The following is a 20,000-nucleotide window of genomic DNA, read 5'->3' on the forward strand; positions in this document are numbered from 1 at the left end:
ATGGAACTATTGCCATACGCAGGTGCCAGATTATTTACTTATCAATAATAATATTTCCTTTCAAAGATGTATACTTGAAATAAATTTAATCAGAATAGAGTTTATTTATGAACGCATCAAAGATCATTCTTTTGTAGGTGAACGAAAAAATGATGAAACTCTGCCAATTCTAATTTGCGCAAGTGTACTAGAAAATGTTTTAATAATTAGACTGATTATTTCATATACTTATCAAAGAAACCAGATAATCGTACCAAAATATGTAGACTTTCTGAATTATTTCAGTATTAAGATTTGCTCAGTTCCAATAAATTTAGCAGCATTTTTGTTATGGCAGAAAGTTTCGTCAAAAGTTTTGAGGAAATCCTATTCTGTAAATATTTTGATGACGCTAAATTTAATTTATGGCCTTGCGCTCGAAATAAATTCGAAAATATGAATCTTCTATTCAAGTCAAAATATTTGTCAAAAATATTTTTTTTCTAGGTACCGTTTTTTGGAAGACGACATGTGGAAATTATAGTATGTTTTTTCAGAAGCTTTCGAAAAAAATTTTATTTGAATATGATATTCCCATTTCGAAGACTTGTCTTTCATCGGTATTTCATGAATTGTTGCATTTTGTCCCATTGCTAAAATGACAGAAGAGTCAACGTATCTCCTTCTAATTAAATAATCCAACAAATAAAATATTGGAACAATGATTATCAGAAGGCCTTATAGAAAAAAACTATGTATATATGTATAGGTATATATATGATAATTTGCTTGTTAACGGCTTTGATCTTTGTTCTGTGAAATTTTCTTGTTTTATGTTTCTATTTATTTATCTTTTACTTTGTACCCCGAAGAAGTGTACGCAATACACGGAAGCGCTTGGTACCTGGTCTTTGATTTTTCACCTTTCATGAGGCTATTTACGTACATATTTGTCACGTGCTGTTTGGTGACTTATTGCTGATATGTAGATATATATATATATATATATATATATATATATATATATATATATGATATATATATATATATACATATATATATATACGTATATTTATATATATATGGTATATGTGTTTGTGTGCTTTGGGGATGACGCTTCTTTTGTCGTTTACCCTTTAATTATAAAAAAGACTAAATTATTGACACACACACACACACACACACACACACGCACACACACAGGCACAGTTGTGGGGGTCGGTTCGGGAGGATGAAGCCTCATTTGCGTGTTACCTTTGAGCACAAAGGACGACGAAGATAGAATTTTGACAGACCTTGTTTTGCTTTGCGTCTGTGTTGTTGTGCCTCGCTTAATTGGCGATCCCTATTTGAAAACTGTTTTCGTCCGGGAAAACTGAACGCGCGCTCTGCAAAACAGTTTTCATCCGATGTTGTTTTGTTTACTACTTTGCGTTGCTCATGCGAGCTTTTCGCTCCGGTGGGAGTCGCTCTCCTCTGCTCCGCTGCGCTTTTGTTTTGTTGGGCTCGTCCTTTGCTCTTGTGCGAGTATCGTTGTATAATGCGACCACTTCCTTTACCCTTGTTATCAGAATGATAACAAAGAAACATTAATAATAATAGTAATAATAATAATAATAATAATAATAATAATAATATAATAATTTAATAATAATAATGGCACAGTTTTCCGTGTCGAAAATAATGACAGTGGTTGCAGGTCCTACAATATAGCATGTAAGTTCTTGGTCTTTATCCGTATATCAAAAGCTTCCGAACTTGTGCTAGTTCATCTTTCAGTCAAGACTTGACTGAAGATGAACTTAGTACAAGGTTCGAAGGCTTTTAATATGCATTAAAGACCATGAACTCGACATGTTATGTTGTTGTGGACCTGCAACCAATAATAATAATAATCATAATAATAATAAGTCGCGGAAAGTGAAAAAAGTATTTATGCCCCGAGTTAAAAATGATACAGAGACTTTCAGATACTACTGAGTAGTATTTGAAAGTCTCTCCTTATGATTTTAATTCTGTTTCATAAATATTTTTAACTATTGTGGTTTTTTAATTCTCGATAGCATAATATTATAGCCTCGTTTCAGGGGTTCCCTCGGTTCATCAATAATAGTAATAATAATAATAATAATAATAATAATAATAGTAATAATAATATTTATTAATAATGAGAAGGATATGGAAGATGCCAGTGGAAAATGTACCCATAATCATAGGAATACTAGCACAATCCCAAGATCTCAGAAAAGGAACCTGGAAAAACTAGAGGCGAAGTAACTCCAGGTCCCTTATGCAGAAGAGTGTGCTCCTAGAAACACGCACATAGTTGAGAAAAGTGATGGACTCCTAAGGAGGCAGGATGCGACCCGGAACCCCACACTATAAAACCACCCAGTCGAATATGATGACTGTGATAGACGAAAAAAAAATAATAAGAAATATTAATGATAATATTTCGGCACTCTTGCCATCTAAACAGAACAAATACATTTCCTTCTTTAAAAACTGAAATAATGCTAAGCGCCTCCTCAGTCACCTGCATATGGATTGAAGTTGAACGTCTATACCAAACCTGTGTGTGTACAGTGCTGGTGCATAGATAGATATGTGCTTTTTGTACGTGCGCAAGAGAGATTCAGGTCATCACTGTGGCCTCGGTTTCTTTCCAAATCATGTTTGCAATACCTCTGCTTGACCCAACTGGGATTAGTTGTCAGTTTTCCGTCATATTAAACAACAACGTCCACAGACTTTGGAGTTTTTTGCTAAACTGGAGCGTAGCAGAAACTCGAAAATGTTTGTGTATACAATCTTTCGCCGCACGACGCTGGATGAGAACAGTTATCCTCATCATCGCATTATCATTTATACATAAACGTAAAACGTCAGCGAGTTGCCTGGATTCAGTCCTCCAAGAATTATTCCTTCCCAGGAATTCTCGTTAACTATCGTTGCCTCTCGTTTAGTTCCTCGTTGGACGAGTGATTTACGAGCGTGCTTGCCTTCCAATTCGGTAGTCCGAAGTTTGATTCCCGGCTCTGCCAACATGGAATCTGATGAATTTGTTTTCTGTTGATTAGAAATTAACTCCTCGAAGTAATGTGGTTCGGATCCCACAAAAAGCTGTAGGTCCCGTTGCTAGGCAACCAATTGGTTCCTAACCAGGTGAGAATATGTAATCCTTCAAGTCAGCCCTAGGAGGGCTGTTTATCAGCTCAGTGGTCTGGTTAAACTATAATATATACTTAACTTTTTCCACTTTCGCTATATCTTGTTTCTTTTCCTTGTCATTGTTTCATATCATTTATTATTCAGTGCGACCCCAAATTCGTGTGAAAAGTACAAAAGATCCTTTGGCCTGCTAAGCTAAATACAAAGTTTCAATATTATAGCTATAGTAGGTTCACATCAACCGTGCATTTGATGTCTAGGCCAGTCCCTTACGACGCTCCTAATTGGCTGTTGATAAGCCAATCACAGGGCTGGAAACTCTCAGTTTCTCTCGAGAGTTCACATGGGTAGGATCTATGTTCCACCTCTTCTTGAAGGATATGTCTTTCAGGAGAGGTGGATACATCCTGCCTATGTGAACTCTCGAGAGAGACTGAGAGCTTCCAGCCCTGTGATTGGCTTATCAACAGAAATCAAGAGCGTCGTAAGGGACTTGTCCTAGACATCAAACGCACGGTTGATGTGGATCTACTATAGTGGGTAAGTACCCCACTTTTGAACTTAGCGTCACGAAGCGCGGTGCCAGCCGCTCTCACCGTCAGTCCCAAAGTCTAAAGTCTTTAGACCTCCATTAGTCCTATGTTAAGTGTGCAGAATGTAGGTACGTTGGTCTAAGCTTCAGGGTGGTACGAAACGTTCCGAAAGTTGGGACCCGCCATCTCGACATTCATTTTTGACGGCGTGCGTACACTCGTATATGGATAGAAATATGATAATAAAATAAAGTGTAAACGAATTAAACTGGAAACGTCGAAGTTAAAAGATAACTGTACAGTAAACATTATCAAAACCAGTTGGGAAATATTTCTTTAATAAAAGCAATGAATTTACTGAAGCTCAGATGAATATGGGATATTAATCTCTCTCTCTCTCTCTCTCTCTCTCTCTCTCTCTCTCTCTCTCTCTCTCTCTCTCTCTCTCAAAACACACACAGCTGTTAAGAAAATTACGTTATTTTTTTCCTGTAAAACATTCTTTTCAAATGTCTTTTGAAGTGACTCGCTCTCTCTCTCTCTCTCTCTTCTCTCTCTCTCGAACGTTCTTTTTTAAAGAGTCCTACAAAGGAAGCTCAATTTGGAGCTCCTTTCTCCTTTCCCGTGACTGTCAGCTCATTAGCTCTCTCAACAACGAAAACAACCTTCGTGGAAGAATCCACGCGAAAGCTTACTTCGGTCAAGTATAAATAAAAGTCTCTCCGTAACAATGTTGCTAAAACTCTGGGATGACCAAAACTAATTACTTCTCATTTTCCAGGAAGGGCGGTGAAGAGGAACCTCCCGGGAAAGTGGAGTTGTATTTCGTTCTCTTTTGATGACAATTATCTATGAAAGTTTCTTAGTTTCTTCGGCGTAATTTAAAACCTGTGTTATTTACTCACACAGTTTGAGTACTGGAATAAGTATGTTCGATACTATATATATATATATATATATATATATATATATATATATATATATATATATATATATATATATATATATATATATATATACATACATACATACATACATACATACATACATACATACATGCATACATATGCATGCATACATACATACATACATACATACATATATATATATATATATATATATATATATTATATATATATATATATATATATATATATATATATGTAAATATATTTACGCATATATTTAGACATTTCTCCCAACCGTCGTCATAACTAAATGACCACGATTGACTCATAATTCAAACACACGGTATTACCACGAACATCAACATGTACTTGCCAAGTTCTGAGAGTCATTACCAATGAAAATACAGAGGCAAGCAGTGAAATACGATGTGTAGTATCTTACTGTTTAACTTTACCAAATATTTCGCTGAATATAGCAGTTTGATAACCAACACAGACTAGTGTAGTTTTTACACGCTGATCACTGACTTCCAAAGCACAAACTAGACAGACGCTTTCCATTACTGTAGAAAAGCGTTGCTGACCTTTATCAGCAAGTTCCAACAAACCTTGTGGACAAAGTGGCAGGCAGCACGAGTCTTTACAGTATTGATAGGCAGGAATAGTTTAGTGCCTTCTGTTACTTCTTTCCAATGAACACCATATTCTTTGGAAACTTGAATTTCAATTCATTGCCCCCTGTGGTGGGCTTGTTCAATATGAATACGGGTCATCTTGAGAATATAATGAAGAATAAAAAATAATTCGGTCGACATTCCACCATTGGTCTCCATTTCAGGGTGATGTTTTCTATTTCTTCTTTTCATATCTTCCATTATATATGACACTTTTTAACTGCGGTTTTTTTTATAATTGTACTATGAAATATCTAGGTTCATTCTTTCATTCTAATTGTTGCCGTATATTTTTGAAATTATTATATGCTGCACTTTTTCATTCAGTTTTATGAACTGACATAGTTCGAATAAATGAGACGATTTTGATTACTCGTTCCCAACAGCCTCTGCTTTTAAAAACGAAACATACAGTTGTGATTCCTTCCTTGTTTGCATGACGTAAGCAACAGCGCTTTCGTGTTATCATTGGTGCCGATATTAACGAAAATCTGAGCCGTGAAATGCATTTAACACACGACAGTAAATATAATGATAAGTCAACGTTAAAGCCGAAAGCTGTTTTTTTTTTCTTCTTCTTCTTTTGTAGGATTTGTCAGTGGAAAGGTAAAAAAAAGTAATTTAAAAAGCACTATTCAACTCTTGTCTCTTCTGTAAAGTATAGACCATTAACGCATTTTGCCTAGAGCATTCTCTTCAATTGTTTTTGGAGCTCTCTAGAATCTGTCATCATTATTATATTTCTACGGTTACTGTCATTGCTGGTATTTTACTTTTGCATTATTACTGTGAATATTATCAAGTTCGAGTTTATCTACATTCAGTTTTTGTATTTAGCTCTGGAATTTAATTTATACAATCTGCACTAAAGATTATAATCTTAATGTTTTTTTTATCATTATTATTATTATTATTGTTATTTTTTATTCTCAATATTATTACTGTTACTACCAGTATTATGATTACTATCTTTTTTACTACTTCATCAACTGTGTGGATATTGCCGTTTACTAATTTTTTTGTCATGTTACCCTCAGATATCTAGATTGTGCATTTTACTGTCTGTACTTTGTATATTCCATGTAATATATTGGTCTTGAGCTGACAATAAAATTTAATATTATTATTATTATTATTATCATCTATTATTATTATTTCTCTCTCTCTCTCTCTCTCTCTCTCTCTCTCTCTCTCTCTCTCGTTCCATCACTTAACAACCATTTAACCTCTACCCCTTATACATAGCCTAGTACCCTCCCCCATTTCTTGTTTACTTCCAAACCTTGTTTACTCGTCTTTTACTTTCGTCCTCTGGACATTACTGCTGAAGGTAATCTATTTCTTGTATTGTCATCGTCCTTTTTCAATCTTTAAAGTATCTTAATTTTGTAAACTTCATTGTAAGTTTTGATTAGTGCTTATTTTTATTTTTGTGTCTTTTTAGCCAGAAGATGGGATGTGGGTGATCCCGAAGCGCAGCTGATAGATTGTCAATGATGAGTTGACTCTTCTTCCTATCCATGCATCCTACTATGAGATATTTTTGGCTTAGCCTCCCCAGATATATATATATATATATATCATATATATATATATATATATATATATATATATATATATATATATATATATTTATATATAAACATATATATATATATATATATATATATATATAATAGTATATATATATATATATATATATATATATATATATATATATATATATATATATATATATATATATATATATGAGGGGAGGCTAAACCATAGCAATCTCATAGCAGTATGCATGGATAGGAAGAAGAGCTAACTCATCATTGACAATTTATTAGCTGCGCTTCGGGATCACACATCCCATCTTCTCTGAATAATAAAAAGACGCAAAAAAAAACACGAATTAAAACTTACAATGAAGTTCACAAAAAGATAAAATGCCTTAAAGATTGAAAAATGACGATGACAATACAAGAAATAGATGACCTTCAGCAGTAAACTCCACAAGATGAAAGCTCAAGTAAACAAGGTTTGAGAAGTAAAACGAGACTGGGGGAGGGTACTAGGCTATGTATAAGGGGCAGGGGGAGGTTAATGGTTGTTTAAGTGGATGGAACGATATTCTCAAGTTTTCATCCTCTGTAATTTTCTGCTGAAGATAATCTATTTCTTGTATTGTCCTTTTTCAATCTTTAAAGCATTTCATTTTGTGAACTCTATTGTAAAGATTTAATTAGTGTTTTTTTTTATTTTTTGTGACTTTTTAGTCAGAAAAGATGGGATATGGGTGATCCCGAACCGCAGCTATAAATTGTTAATGCTCCACTACTTTTTTAGTATATATATATATATATATATATATATATATATATATATATATATATAAAACCTACTGGTTACATCACTCAGCTTACAGGAAATACTGTGTGTATATATATATATATATATATATATATAGATATATATATATATATATATATATGTGTGTGGTGTGTGTGTGTGGGTGTGTGTGTCTGTGTCGTGTGTGTGTGTGTGTGTATATATATTATACATATATATATACTAACATACATACATACATACATACATACATAATACATAATACAACATTCATTCTTTGGATGCATCCTACCCTCTGCCAACAAATGAAAATTCATCTGTGCCTAAGGTAAATCCAAATACTTCACCTATAGCTTCCTAGAACTGAAGACGCATCAGAAAATGGTCAAACAACGAAGTCGTTAGAGAACTGTAAGACGAATTTAACTACTGTTAGAAATATAAAAAAAAACTATAAGATATATAATGCTTCGGAATTTTTCACTACTTGTAAATTTTATGCATTAAATATGAAATTCAAAATGCAGTCATTACTATCAAATTTTACGAAAAAGAAATTCTCTTCAGTCATTATTATCAGCTTCATAGTATTTCCAAGTCCTATTTGATATTCATATATAATTTATCAATAATTAATGCAAGTATCTACTTAATGACAAACCATCCGAATCACATCAAATATTCATCCAGCCCTCATTAAACATATTCTAACCGTCAAGGTTTTTCGTGTCTGTTGAAATAATCATTTCACCGAGGCCGACTTTTTATTAAATGTAACAAGCCTTCCTATGTTTGGAATTAAAATACTGATTATTATGCATCTAGGTTTCCTCAAATACTGTAACTTTAACAACATAGCCTAAGTGAATTCTTTTTATTAAATACGTAACCAACACATAATTATGTATGTATATATATATTATATATATATATATATATATATATATATTATATATATATATATATATATATGACTGGTGGTAAAAATGTTCTGTAATAACAGAATTCCATCAATAAAGGATCTAATAGACCCATCAAAACACCAAAATGTATAGAGAAAAGTACTATATTTCAGAGACTGCTGTCTCTCTCTTCAGGTATATGAATGAGAAAAGTTTACAGAAAAGGTGGTATTTATACCAAGAGATCCGTCACAAGTAAGCCAATTTAGGTCACCCCCGCTGATAATCTTCCTTTAATCTTCTTAAGCGTTGGTTGAATGAAAACTTGGTCGACGATATCTGAGATCCATCCGCCTTTGAGATGTTCATTACCTGCTTCTCTATTATTAAGGCCGATTCCATCATTTGACTCTTGTACCGGCAGTTGCTGCTATAAATTACACGTGACAAATTCCAGTTTATTCTATGGTTATGTTCATTTTATATGGTTGAAATAGTTCTGTTGTCCATACCTAAGTGACCGTTTGTGTTGTATAATCTCTGGGGAAGTGATTTACCTGTAAATCCGATGTAAGATTGGTCACAGTCCTGGCATGGGATCTCATAGACCCCAGAGTCTTTGGGAGATGTCTTTTGTTGGACGTTAATCAGGGATTTGGCTAAAGTATTTGGGTAGGTAAATGCAAAAGGGTTGGATTTCCTTTCCCAAGGGTGTGGGTTATAAGACAAGACCAGAGACACACCCAACCCACAATAAAATAAAAATTCCTCACCTGGAGACGATTAGAGAATAACCCACACCCTTGGGAAATCCAACCCTTTTGCATTTACCTACCCAAATACCTTAGCCAAATCCCTGATTAACGTCCACAAAAGACATCTCCCAAAGACTCTGGGGTCTATGAGATCCCATGCCAGGACTGTGACCAATCTTACAATTTCCCTTTCAGCGCCGAATGTCCCCATAGGTCTCAACGCTTGGCCTTTGACCTAAATTTATTAGTCCATTCTATTTCCATTCGAACGGGAAGAGGAGGGACGTTATGGGCACGTTTCCTTCCTATATTTAGTCTACCTCATGACCACCTCAGCTGCAAATGAAGACAGACAGAGGCCACCAGACGTGAGTATTCGTCACTGTCAAAATGTGGACCATCAAAATGAGAGAGAATCGACGGGGAAGTCCTCATCCAGGAGCGTCAGTTGCGGGGTGGGGCCAACTTCCCCCCCCCCAAACCCCCAACCCCCCAAGATTAAATATGCCCCCGCCAAGCCTCAACTTAACCCCCTTATAGCCCCCAAGCCCCAAGAAGTAACAGCATGTTTTCTTTTGCAATGTGCAATCTAGACCATATAATTTTGAAAATTATAGTCATGCCCAGTATTCAAGATCTTAACTTCTATTCTAGCTGTAAAGGACCTTTGTACACTCTCTATTTGTGCAATATCCTTTTGGTAGTGTGGGTACCATGTCATATTGCAATATTCAAGTGGACTACGTACATACGTTTTATAAAGCATAATGATGTTTTCGGCTTTTCTTGTTTTGAAGTGCCGAACATTCCCATTTTTGCTTTACATTTTGCCAATAGTTTTTGCTATTTGATCATTGCATAACATATTCCTATTCAACATCACACCAAGGTCTTTAACTGCTTCCTTATTAGTGGTTGTCACGTTATTAGGTCCCCTATATGCATATGGCTTTCCTTCTTTATCTCCATAATTTATTGATTCAAATTCATCAGAGTTAATACCATCCTATTTACCTCTGCCCATTCATATATTTTGTTTAGGTCTCTTTGTAGCGAGTTCCTATCTTCATCACAAGTAATTTCTCTATTTATTCTTGTGTCATCGGCGACACTACTCACTACCGAGTCCTTGACATTACTGCCTATGTCTGCAATCATAATAACAAACAGCAGTGCAGCTAACAACGTACCTTGTGGCACACCGGATATTACCTTAGCTTCATCCGATTTCTCATGTTTGGAATAACTATCTGTTTTCTGTTGTGTAAAAATTCTTTTTATCTATCTTTTTTACTTTGTCCACTAGAGAGAGAGAGAGAGAGAGAGAGAGAGAGAGAGAGAGAGAGAGAGAGAGAGAGAGAGAGAGAGAGCCAAACATGAGTGTTCATTGCTTTGGCAAAACATATACCATCAAAACGGGAGGTCATCGGCTAGGTAGTCCTCATCCTACGGAGTTGAAAAATACGTTTGTCGCTAGCAACCCGATCCCTAAACGAAGTTACTGAAACCCAGAAAAGAGTAGCACATTTAGAGCCACTGCCTTCAAGGAAAAAAAAGGTGTGTAGACTAATATACATATAGATGGATAGATAGATAGATAGACAGATTGCATTCTCGTTTATTCACATCAGTTTTTTAGAAGTCGCTTGTCACTGCCCCAGGCCTTTCCTGAAAAACAGATGCCAGGCCAGACTATGAAAAAAGAAACTATTATTGTTGATAAAAAGAAAACGCTGCCGTGATGATATCCTCTTCACATTTTAAAGTTTGTTCTTTATGAACGTTCCATGACCGGGTTCCTCATCGGTCCTCCATTTTTTGAAGAAAACTGATAAAGGCCTTTGATTTACCAGGGTGAAATTGTTTACTTACGTCACTCTCAACCCCGAGTAAAAATCAGTGTTTAAGAAAATAAAATAACAAGGCGTGGTACGCATGTTTACGTTGTAACATTATATTCCTAACTTAACGAGAAGTGGTCTTCATATTAATACTCATACTTAGGACTGCTCATACTAACAAAATGATCAAATAAAAAGGACAGAAGCTAAACACGTTCATATATTCTCAGTTCTCAGTAGAGACACAAAATAAATGAAGCGAAACATAGCCTAAATTCAGTACACCAAATAAATTAAAGCGTGCTAAATTCTACGGTCAAATAACACCATGTTCCACCAACGAAAATTCAAATCAATATTCTGTATTCTATTACAAATCATTTTTCTGTACTGGTTAAACATGCACATTATTTATTTTTCATATTTTCACGTTTATAGATAATTCTTAAATATCCTATCTTAAAATTCCTGTATCTTTAACTCAATGCGAAAACACCCTTTTCAGACCTTTTTAGGCTCTTCCTTAGACTTATCCTAAACCCCCCAACAAGAACAACAAGAACAAACAAACAAAATAACAACAAATTACGTTTGTAGGCTTACTCCACGAGTAAGCTCAAATAAAAACTTGCAACAGGCTATAAGGATCTAATGCGAATAGTAACGAATCGTAATGAGGTCTACTGGCAAATAGGAAACGACTCGGCAAATGCGAGTATCTGGCAGTATATCTACACTGAAATTTTGAATGTCAAGGAATGAAATGTATATCATTTTTATGTAGTTTTCGTTCATGTTACGTGCTGAAATTTTTCAGTTTTTGTAATCAGTAGTATCTTGTCAAAAGAATAAAATGACGAAAAAAACAACACATCCATCGCCATTTCCCAGATGAATTAGATTAATTAATTAGGTATACGTAAGTAAGTCCCTTGTGATGTCGATGAGATGGAAAGATTGCTGCTTAGTCTTCGATGTACGAAGCTAGGAATCGTTTTTTCTTTGATATGTGGGGACTACGTAATCAACCAAAACACAATAATTAAAAGATAAAGGGAAAGTTTCCGTGTTCCAAATGACAGAATAATTACTGAAACCATCACTAGTTTCTTCAAAAGGGTTTTGTATTCATAACTTTTTTGTATGGAAAAAGGCAATACTGAACTCTTCAGTTTTTACGTCCTTTCTACAATTTTTAATAACAATAAAAATGAGGATAAAGTCAAGTCGGTTTCCATGAGTAGAGATCACAGATTTTATATTGTAAAAAAAAAATTAAATTCTACTGTTTTTTTATACAACCTTGTATGCTTTTAAATGACGACAGAGCAAAGCTTTGAGTGACAGACAATATAGCACAAGGAAGAGTCGAGTCAATCCACAAGTAAACTCTTATATTAGTTTAATTATTTACGAAAGTAGGAAATAATAAATGTAATTCGTTTTCTTAAAATACTTTTTGACCACAGTAGATCGCAGTGAACCTTTGCTATTCTAAACGTCAGTGAAGAGATATATTTGTATCAAATATAAAAAGAAAAATAAAAGAGAATTAGATGTCCTATCATTATAATAACACAGATACCCACACAAATATCGGACTAAATTGTCAATTCGCACTAACAACAGGCGGCGCTAATTAAAAAAAAAAATCATTATCGAAATTCTTCTGAATTTAAATACGGTAAACTCGCCCATAGTAATGTCAAATTAAAATATTATTTTCTTTTCATTAAAAGCTTATTTTCCAATTGATAGAATACCGGCAATTTGCAATTTCCATCTGCGCCGGGATATTTCGGTAATACTTTTTCCAAAATATAACTAAACTCAAAGCGACATTTTCATTTTTTTTTTTTTTTTTTGTTTTTTTTTTTTTTTTTTTTTTTTTTACTGGCCCGTTTCAGGGTGTTAGATGGGTAGATGGGGGCTCGGGGGTGGGGGTGGTTGAAGCCTCTGGGAGTGGCATTTCATGTTAAAAAGACCGACGAAAAGTTTTCCAATATGGTGGCGTCCTTTAGAATTTTACGAAGGCTTCTTTTTCTGTGCTTTTCCAATTATAGATATTCTGTTCTGCGGACAGTCGCCATACAAATTTGTATAATTTTTCTAAAAATAATAATAATAATAATAATAATAAATAATAATAATAATAATAATAATTAGACACTAGGCACGATCCCAGGAGCTCTGAAAAGGAACCTGGAAAAGCTAGAGGCTGAAGTAGCTCCAGGACTCATGCAGAGGAGTGTGCTCCTGGAAACAGTACACCGTGAGAAAAGTGATGGACTCCTAAGGAGGCAGGATGCAACCCGAACCCTACACCATAAAAGCCACCTCCCCACAGCCACCCCCCCCAAAAAAAAAAAAAAAAAAAACAATAAATAAATAACTGATAATTACAATGATAATCCACAGCAATAAATTAGTCATGTCAATTTCAGAATCCAGATTTCTCCTCACCTGTTGCCCTCATGTTTCGACGCAGATTTCCGCATTTCGTTTCACAAATGATCAGCCTTGCTCTGTTCAGTGTTCGTATCACTTTTGTTTTCGCCATCAATACAATCAGCATCATCGTCAATGATTTCACCTGGTATCTTGTGACTCCACTGGTTCAACAAGAATATTTTAAGTATCGGTTATAGGGTGACACTTTTAAAAAACTTTCACACACACACACATACACACAACACACACACACACACACACATATATATATATATATATATATATATATATATATATATATATCATATATATATATATATATATATGTATATATATATATAAATATATATATATATATCATATATATATATATATATATATATATATATATATATATATATATATAAGCTTTAAAAGAAATGAAAATAATATTGAATTGACAATTGCTATGGCCGAAATACCAGCATGTAAATTCAGAGAAATTTCGATAATGATTTTGTAATTAGCGCCGTCTGTTGCTAGTGAAAATTGGCAGCCAGTTCGTATATATATATATATATATAATATATATATATATATATATATATATATATATATATAGATATATATTTCCTGTGGCTTTTCAATATGTGAAATCAGACGAACAGTACGCTTATTAGGAAAAGGAGATTTCGATTATATTGGTCAGCAAAAAATTGGCTACCCAAACAGCGGTGCCACACATCGATACAAAGTCAATCTAGCACTAAACAGCGGTCAACCATCCCCAGTCCCATTCCGTAACCAATATTCAAGAAACTTATCTCTGTCCCAGATCTATCACTTATTCCCTAACCCGGAAGATAAGAACGCCCCCTGGGGCCTCCTCCAATAAGGGAAGGGTGTTTGACTTCCACCAACCAGATGTCCAAGACGTAGTTCTCAGCATCTCGTCGGACGTAGCTACAGCGTGATATTGTTAACTCTTAGGAGTCCTTCGGGTCCTTCGGACTTCAAATACCATTTATTGACTGAACGGCTTATTAGGACCCACATTGATCTGTGTGTGTGTGTGTGTGTGTGGATATGGGCCCGGACCGTCCTGTTTGTCAACCGGAGAGGAAAGGACTTGGGTCTTCATGTCGTTTTTTCCTGTCATTCATATCTTAATTTTTTGGGGAAAAAAAGGTTAGTTTGTATAAAACGAAATTCCTTTCTTCTAGTAAATTTCATACGGTAAAAGATCTGATATAACATTGGGAGAAGAATTTACTATATTTTGAAATTTGTGAAGATACGTTTCCAGTGTTTGAACTTCTACTCTTAAAGGAATATTTCTATTTGATATTAGCTCACATTAAAACTGCAAAGTATATTCGCACCATTTGCATCACGTGACTCTTTGACTTTCTCAATTGAACGTGAAAAATTAAGGTAGCATTGGTAGTTCAAATGAAGGAGGCCATTTAGAATATGGGCTTGTGGAAGTTGAGGTATAACTTCTTTCTCAAAGAAGGTCATATCCTCGATCCAGGACAGGGGAACGAACATCTAGTAGAAACTCTGTTGAAGTCAACGCTGAATTTGGTACCTGATATTCAGTAAACTATTGTAGGTCATACCCAGGGTGGGAACAAAAAGGCATCCAAAACACGCACACACACATACATATGCGTGTGTGTATATATATATATAATATATATATATATATATATATATATATATATATATATATATATATATCTATATATATACATATATATATATATATTATATATATATATATATATATATGGGTATATATATATATCATATATGCATATATATATAAAATATACACATATATCTATATATATATATATATATATATATATATATATATAATATATATTCATGAGCTTCGCTTCACCCAAGCATAGTTAAAAAACTCCGGATACCTTACCAATAGCACTATCATCACCATACTATAGCATCTCACTCCTGATATCATTCCGTTCTTGAGCCTGTTAACTGCGGACTTTATGTCCTCAACACTATCTTCCATAAGCCTTCTCAAACTTACAACTTAACCTTTTCTAATCTTGCGATATTCAGATGTCTTTCTTTCTACTTCATTCACTCCTGATCGCGTCTTTTGTTCTGAGATTCACTTGTTCCTCACCTTTCTTTGAGCATTTATTTCCCTTAGAACAACTTATGCTACCAGAAGTTCTTGTCAACTTCTCACCTATGTCTAATACTCTACTCTCTCTCTCTCTCTCTCTCTCTCATCTCTCTCTCTCTCTCGGACTACCCTAGCTTTTCCTCATATACATTCCATCTTTATATGATTTCTCTTGTCATGCAGCTGGGCCTAGATTCATCTGTCTTTAATGCTAAACTCCTCATTGTCTAACGGCTTACTTGACCCGGGCCCTGGGTGGTTGTGACGGCTAGATAACTCACAATCAATTAATCTTTCATCATTATCCTATCATCTTACACCCAAAAATACTCCCCCCACTGACCCTATGCATGTATTTATATTGTGTACAATGCCATCCTAATCAGCGAGTGAACTACTATTGAATTTTCTTTAAATGTTCTAATTGGTTATAATGTATTAGGTCATCTTTACAATATGTAACCATACATGTATTTATATATGTATATTTAATGTATTTAGTCATCTTTACAGTATGTAACCATGCATGTATTTTTATAATGTGTACAAATCCTAATCAGCAGAGTGAACTACTATTGAATTTTCTTTCAAATGTTCTAATTAGTTATAATGTATTAGGTCATCTTTACATATGTAACCAGGATTTTATATTCTGAAGATATATACAATATTTTTCTTAGACATGTATAAATTACCAATATTGTTTTTGTTAAGAAATGCACTTTTGCATCATCTGCCCTATATTCGACCCAGATGCACAACAAAAGACGAACGTGTAATTTCAGTTGCAGCAATGAATATTCTTAGTTTCCTGTGTTTGTTGTACAACGATAGAAAATCAGAGGACCCTTCAGGGTTTAAGCAATAGATGCCCGTTTTGCAAGTTAATCTTAAACAGATGATGAAAAGACATTTGATAATGGAAATTGGCATATTTCGCCAGTTGTCCTACTGTAAAATCCTCTGCTAATTGGCGGGTCTCTCTATAAACTGTATTCTGTGTGAATGCTTTAGTTTCTCTCTCTCTCTCTCTCTCTCTCTCTCTCTCTCTCTCTCTCTCTCTCTCTCCTGAGAGACGAGTAGGGACGTATGGACTTTAACCCTGAGATCCAGTAAGCCACTGTAGACGTAACCAGTGAATTAGGTAGTTAGTTGTTAGACGATTGTTGCTGGTCTCAGCTAGGGCTAGGAGAGATACCTTACCTTACAGCTCGTTCGGGTTGACTCAGGCCTCCCCTCAGTGTGAGGCACCTTTAATGTCTACCAGAGAATTGCTAATGCATCTTCCGGTATATTTTGCATCTTCCAATCTGGATGGTCTGGGATGCAGCTTAGATATTCGTCGAGCTTATTCTTAAACACATCTACACTCACCTCCTGATATGTTCCTCAGATAAGCTGGCAACGCATTGAATAGAACGCTGCATTGTCGATGCTGGTGCGTAGTGGATTAATGTTCTATGTGCTTTCCTTAGTTTTCCTGGTATAGTTTTGGGCACTATTAATTTACCTCAGCTTGTTCTTTCTGATATTTTTAGCTCCATGATGTTTTCGGCAATTCCTTCTATCTGTTTCCATGCTGAATTATCATGTAGCGTTCTCTTCTCCTTTCTAGACTATATAATTCTAAAAATTGTAGTCCTTTCCCAGTAGTGAAGATCTTTAACTTCTTCTATTCTAGCTGTAAAGGACCTTTGTACACTCTCTATTTGTGCAATATCCTTTTGGTAATGTGGGTACCATGTCATATTGCAATATTCAGTGGACTACGTACATACGTTTTATAAAGCATAATCATGTGTTCGTCTTTTCTTGTTTTGAAGTGCCGTACAACATTCCCATTTTTGCTTTGCATTTTGCCAATAGTATTGCTATTTGATCATTGCATAACATGTTCCTATTCAACATCACACCAAGGTCTTTAACTGCTTCTTTATTAGTGATTGTCACGTTATTAGTCCCCTTATATCATATGGCTTTCTTTCTTTATCTCCATAATTTATTGATTCAAATTTATCAGAGTTAAATACCATCGTATTTACCTCTGCCCATTCATTATATTTTTTTAGGTCTCTTTGTAGCGAGTTCCTATCTTCATCACAAGTAATTTCTCTACTTATTCTTGTGTCATCGGCGAAACTACTCACTACCGAGTCCTTGACATTACTGTCTATGTCTGCAATCATATAACAAACAGCAATGCAGCTAACACCGTATCTTATGGCACACCGGATATTACCTTAGCTTCATCCGATTTCTCATGTTTGGAATAACTATCGTTTTCTGTTGTGTAAAAATTCTTTTATCCATCTTTTTACTTTGTCCACTAGAGAGAGAGAGAGAGAGAGAGAGAGAGAGAGAGAGAGAGAGCCAAACATTGAGTGTTCATTGCTTTGGCAAAACGATACCATCAAAACGGGAGTCATCGGCTAGGTAGTCCTCATCCTACGGAGTTTGAAAAAATAACGTTTGTCGCTAGCAACCCGATCCCTAACGAAGTTACTGAAACCCAGAAAGAGTAGCACATTTAGAGCCACTGCCTTCAAGGAAAAAGGTGTGCAGACTAAATATACATATAGATGGATAGATAGATAGATAGACAGATTGCATTCTCGTTTATTCACATCAGTTTTTAGGAGTCGCTTGTCACTGCCCCAGGCCTTTCCTGAAAAACAGATGCCAGGCCAGACTATGAAAAAAGAAACTATTATTGTTGATAAAAAGAAAACGCTGCCGTGATGATATCCTCTTCACATTTTAAAGTTTGTTCTCTATGAACGTTCCATGACCCGGGTTTCCCGTTTTTTCCCCATCGGTCTTCCATTTTTAGAAGGAAACTGATAAAGCCTTTGATTTACCAAGTGAAATTGTTTGCTTACGTCACTCACAACCCCGAGTAGAAATCAGTGTTTAAGAAGAAAATAAAAATAACAAGGCGTGATCCAACCTCCAACTTACTTGGTACGCATGTTTACGTTTGTTCTAAACATTATATTCCTAACTTAACGTGAAGTGGTCTTCATAATTAATACTCATACTTAGTACTGCTCATACTAACAAAAAGGATCAAATAAAAAGGACAGAAGCTAAACACGTTCATATATTCTCAGTTCTAAGTAGACACAAAATAATTGAAGCTAAACATAGATTAAATTCAGTACACCAAATAAATTAAAACGTGCTAAAATTTACGGTCAAATAACACCATGTTTCACCAACGATAATTCAACAATATACTGTATTCTATTACAAATCATTATTCTGTACTGTTAAATATGCACATTATTTATTTTTCATATTTTCATGTTAAAGATAATTCTTAAATATCCTATCTTAAAATTCCTGTATCTTTAACTCAATGCGAAACACCCTTTTTAAGACTTTTTAGGCTCTTCCATAGACTTATCCTAACCCCCAAAACAAGAGCAAACAAACAAAAATAACAACAAATTAGTTTGTAGGCTTACTCCCCGAGTAAGCTCAAATAAAACTTGCAACCGGCTATAAGGATCTAATGCGAATAGTAACGAATCGTAATGAGGTCTACTGGCAAATAGGAAACGACTCGGCAAATGCGAGTATCTGGCAGTATATCTACACTGAAATTTTGAATGTCAAGGAATGAAAGATATAATAATTTTTATGTAGTTTTCGTTCATGTTACGTGCTGAAATTTGTTCCATTTTTGTAATCAGTAGTATCTTGTCAAAAGAATAAAATGACGAAAAAAAACATCCAACGCATCCATCGCCATTTCCCAGATGAATTAGATTAATTAAAAATTAGGTATACAGTAAAAGTCCCTTGTGATGTCGATGAGATGGAAAGATTGCTGCTTAGTCTTCGATGTACGAAGCTAGAAATCGTTTCTTTGATATGTGGGGACCACGTAATCAACCAAACCAAATAATTAAAAGATAAAGGGAAACTTTCCGTGTTCCAAATGACAGAATAATTACTGAAACCATCACTAGTTTCTTCAAAATGGTTTTGTTTTCATAACTTTTTTGTATGGAAAAGGCAACTACTGAACTCTTCAGTTTTTTTACATCACTTTCTACAATTTTTAACAACAATAAAAATGAGGATAAAGTCAAGTCGGTTCCATAAGTAGATATCACAGATTTTATATTGTAAAAAAAAAAAAAAAAAAAATCTATTGTTTTTATACAACCTTCTTTGCTTTTAAATGACGACAGAGCAAAGCTTTGAGTGACAGACAATTTAGCAGAAGGAAGAGTCGAGTCAATCCACAAGTAAACTCTTATATTAGGTTAATTGTTTACGAAATTGAAGAAGTAATAAATGT

The sequence above is a fragment of the Macrobrachium nipponense genome, chromosome 16 (genome assembly GCF_015104395.2).
Source record: "Macrobrachium nipponense isolate FS-2020 chromosome 16, ASM1510439v2, whole genome shotgun sequence".
Lineage (NCBI taxonomy): Eukaryota > Metazoa > Arthropoda > Malacostraca > Decapoda > Palaemonidae > Macrobrachium > Macrobrachium nipponense.